The sequence below is a fragment of the Arachis ipaensis genome, chromosome B7 (assembly GCF_059453495.1).
Source record: "Arachis ipaensis isolate K30076 ecotype BB chromosome B7, ASM5945349v1, whole genome shotgun sequence".
In the NCBI taxonomy this organism is placed as follows: domain Eukaryota; kingdom Viridiplantae; phylum Streptophyta; class Magnoliopsida; order Fabales; family Fabaceae; genus Arachis; species Arachis ipaensis.
The window spans coordinates 66,740,617-66,745,334 of record NC_142442.1 but is presented as its reverse complement, the minus strand read 5'-3'; the positions used below and the strand labels follow the sequence as shown (position 1 = coordinate 66,745,334).

Below are 4,718 nucleotides of genomic sequence, written 5' to 3'. Positions count from 1 at the left end.
CGTCCTCCTCCTCCATTTTGGGTTCGGCCACACCAAGTAAGGTAATGGCCTTGCACTCTCTTTTTGGATTCTCTTCTGTATTGCTTGGGAGAGTACTAGGAGGGGTTTCAGTGACTCTTTTACTCAGCTGGCCCACTTGTGCCTCCAAATTTTTAATGGAGGACCTTGTTTCATTCATGAAACTTAAAGTGGCCTTAGATAGATCAGAGACTATATTTGCTAAGCTAAATGGATTCTGCTCAGAATTCTCTATCTGTTGCTGAGTGGATGATGGAAAAGGCTTGCTATTGCTAAACATATTTCTTCCACCATTATTAAAGCCTTGTTGAGGCTTTTGTTGATCCTTCCATGAGAAATTTGGATGATTTCTCCATGAAGGATTATAGGTGTTTCCATAGGGTTCACCCATGTAATTCACCTCTACTATTACAAGGTTCTCAGGATCATAAGCTTCTTCTTCAGAAGATGCCTCTTGAGTACTGTTGGATGCAGCTTGCAATCCATTCAGACTCTGAGAAAACATATTGACTTGCTGAGTCAATATTTTATTCTAAGCCAATATGGCATTCAGAGTATTAATTTCAAGAACTCCCTTCCTCTGAGGCATCCCATTACTCACAGGATTCCTTTCAGAAGTGTACATGAACTGGTTATTTGCAACCATGTCAATGAGTTCTTGAGCTTCTGCAGGCATTTTCTTTAGGTGAATGGATCCACCTGCAGAATGGTCCAATGACATCTTTGATAATTTAGACAGACCATCATAGAATATATCCAGGATGGTCCATTCTGAAAGCATGTCAGAAGGACACTTTTTGGTCAGTTGCTTATATCTCTCCCAAGCTTCATAGAGGGATTCACCTTCTTTCTGTTTGAAGGTTTGAACATCCACTCTAAGCTTGCTAAGCTTTTGAGGAGGAAAGAACTTGGCTAAGAAAGCCGTGACAAGCTTATCCCAAGAGTTCAGGTTATCTTTAGGTTGAGAGTCCAACCATATTCTAGCTCTGTCTCTTACAGCAAACGGGAAAAGCATAAGCCTGTAGACCTCAGGATCAATCCAATTGGTCTTAACAGTATCACAGATCTGCAAGAATTCAGTTAAGAACTGAAAAGGATCTCCTGATGAAAGTCCATGAAACTTGCAATTTTGTTGCATCAGAGAAACTAATTGAGGCTTTAGCTCAAAATTGTTTGTTCCAATGGCAGGGATTGAGATGCTTCTTCCATGAAAGTTGGAATTTGGTGCAGTAAAGTCACCAAGCATCTTCCTTGCACCTCCACCATTGTTATTGGTTTCGGCCATCTCTACTTCTTTTTCGAAAATTTCAGTAAAATTCTCTTCAGAGTGTTGTATTTTAGCTTCTCTTAGCTTCCTCTTCAGAGTCCTTTCAGGTTTCGGATCAGCTTCAACAAGAATGTTCTTATCCTTGCTCCTGCTCATGTGAAAAAGAAGAGAACAGAAAATATGGAATCCTCTATGTCACAGTATAGAGATTTCTTTATGTGAGTAGAAGAAGAGGAGAATAGAAGAAGGAGAAGAGAAAAATCGAAGATTAATTAAAATAAAATAAAAATATTTTTGTTTTTATTTTAAATATTAATTAGAATTTGAAAATTATAAAGAGAAATAAAATTAAATTAAAATTTAAAACAATTAGTTAATTAAAAAGAATTTTGAAAAAGGGGGAAGGAGTTTTCAAAAATTAGAGAGAGAAAATTAGTTAGGTAGTTTTGAAAAAGATATAATTGAAATAGAAAACTTTTAAAATCAAACAAAAAGTTAAGTGGTTAATTGAAAAAGATTTGAAAATCAAATTTGAAAAGGTAAGAAGTTAGAAAAGATTTTGAAATTGATTTTGAAAAAGATGTGATTGACATTTATTTTGAAAAAGATTTAAAAAAAGAAATTTAAAAAGATTTTATTTTAAAAATTAAAGTTGGTTACTTGACTAACAAGAAACAAAGAGATATGATTTTAAAATTTAAAGATTGAACCTTTCTTCTAGGCAAGTAACAAACTTTAAAATTTTTGAATCAATCACATTAATTGTTAGTAATGATTTTGAAATTATGAAATAACAGTAAGAAAAAGATTTTGAAAATTAATTTTAAAAATTTTCGAAAATATGAAAGAAAAAATGAAAAAGATTTGAAAAAGATAGAATTTTTAAATTGAAAATTTGATTTGACTCATAAGAGACAGCTAGATTTTAAAACTTTTTGAAAAAGTCCACTCAAATTTTTGAATTTTATGAGAAGAAAAAGGAAAAGATATTTTTTTTATTTTTGAATTTTTTAATGATGAAAGAGAAAAACAATAAAAAGACTCAAAACATGAAAATTATGAATAAAAACACAATGCATGCAAGAACACTTTGAATATCAAGATGAACACCAAGAATTTATTTTTGAAAATTTTTAAGAAAAGAAAAATATGAAAGACACCAAACTTAGAAATTTTCAAACTTTAGACACTAACAAATTGAAAATGCATATGAAAAACAAGAAAAGACACAAAACATAAAAATGCAAAGATCAAACAAAGCAAATTCATCAAGAACGACTTGAAGATTATCAAGAACAAATGCCTGAGTTTTCGAAAAATGCAAGAAAGAGATAAACATGCAATTGACACCAAACTTATGACTTGACACTAGACTCAAGCAAGAAACATCAAATTATTTTTTTGGTTTTATGATTTTATCAATTTTTTTTGGATTTTTCGAAAATTCTTTTGAAAAGGAAAATAAGGATTTCAAAATTTTTAATAGGAATTCCAGAAATCTTGCAATGTTAGTCTAAAACTCCGGTCCAGGAATTAGACATGGCTTACTAGCCAGCCAAGCTTTCAGTGAAAGCTCTGGTCCAAAACACTAGACATAGCCAATGGCCAGCCAAGCTTCAGCATACATAGTTCAAGCATGTGAAGAAGAAGCCTCAGTCCAAAAGAATTTAGACATGACTTTATAGCCAGCCAGGCTTCAACAGATCATGAAGAAACTCTAGAATTCATTCTTAAAAATTCTGAAGCCATAGAATAATTTATTTTATAAAATTTTTTTTGAAAATTTTTCGAAAATAAAAATAATTAAAACAAAAGCTTAAAATTAAAATAAAATTACCTAATCTGAGCAACAAGATGAACCGTCAGTTGTCCAAACTCGAACAATCCCCAGCAACGGCGCCAAAAACTTGGTGTGGGAAAATCGTGATCGTTCATTCCTTGGTAACGGCGCTGAAAACTTAATACGCACATTCATAATCTTAGTTCTTTGTCACAACTTCGCACAACTAACCAGCAAGTGCACTGGGTCGTCCAAGTAATAAACCTTACGTGAGTAAGGGTCGATCCCACGGAGATTGTCGGCTTGAAGCAAGCTATAGTCACCTTGTAAAACTCAATCAGGCGGATTCAAATGGTTATAGTGAATTGATAATTAAAATATAATTAAAACGTAAAATAAAGATAGAGATACTTATGTAATTCATTGGTGAGAATTTCAGATAAGCGTATGGAGATGCTTTTATTCCTTCTGAACCTCTGTTTTCCTATTGCTTTCATCCAATCCTTCATACTCCTTTCCATGTCAAGCTTTATGTAGGGCATCACCGTTGTCAATGGCTACTTCCCGTTCTCTCAGTGAAAATGGTCCAAGATGCGCTGTCACTGCATGGCTAATCATCTGTTGATTCTCGATCATAATGGAATAGGATTCAGTAATCCTTTTGCGTCTGTCATTACGCCCAGCACTCGTGAGTTTGAAGCTCGTCACATCCATCCCTTCCCAGATCCTACTCGGAATATCACAGACAAGGTTTAGACTTTCTGGATCTCAAGAATGGCCGCCAATAGTTCTAGCCTATACCACGAAGACTCTGATCATGAATCAGAAGGCTAAGAGATATGCATTCAAGCATGTTTTCATGTAGAACGGAAGTGTTTGTCAGGCACACGTTCATAAGTGAGAATGATGATGAGCGTCACATAATCATCACATTCATCATGTTCTTGTGTGCGAATGAATATCTTAGAGAAGAAATAGGCTCGAATTGAATAGAAAAACAATAGTACTTTGCATTAATTCATGAGGAACAGCAGAGCTCCACACCTTAATCTATGGTGTGTAAAAACTCTACCGTTGAAAATACATAAGTGAAAATAGGGTAGACATGGCCGAGTGGCCAGCCTCCCATGGAGGTCTAAGATAGCATAAGACTGATCAAAGATCAGATGCCTAACATGATAGTAAAAAGTTCTATTTATACTAAACTAGTTACTAAGGTTACAGAAATGAGTAAATGATGCAGAAATTCACTTCCGGGCCCACTTGGTGTGTGCTTGGGCTGAGCATTGAAGCTTTCCTGTGCAGAGGTCTTTCTTGGTGTTAAACGCCAGTTTGTAACCTGTTTCTGGCGTTTAACTCTGCTTTGCAACCTGTTTCTGGCGTTTAACTCCAGAATAGGGCAGAAGGCTGGCGTTGAAAAAGATTTGAAAATCAATTTTGAAAAGATAGGAAGTTAGAAAAGGATTTTGAAATTAAATTTTGAAAAAGATATGATTGAAATCTTATTTTGAAAAAGATTTGAAAAGGAAATTAAAAAGATTTGATTTTTGAAATTAAAGTTGATTACTTGACTAATAAGAAACTAAGAGATATGATTTTAGAATTTAAAGATTGATCCTTTCTTAATAGGCAAGTAACAACTTGAAAATTTTT

General features: G+C 33.9%; 1 non-coding gene across 1 annotated transcript; it reads left to right on the top strand.

Moving 5' to 3' along the window:
- The first annotated feature begins 793 nt into the window (after positions 1-793).
- On the top strand, positions 794-901 carry LOC148552869 (small nucleolar RNA R71). The gene has a single exon (XR_015893105.1). It is a non-coding gene; the product is annotated as a small nucleolar RNA R71 (small nucleolar RNA).
- Positions 902-4,718: the final 3,817 nt, after the last annotated feature.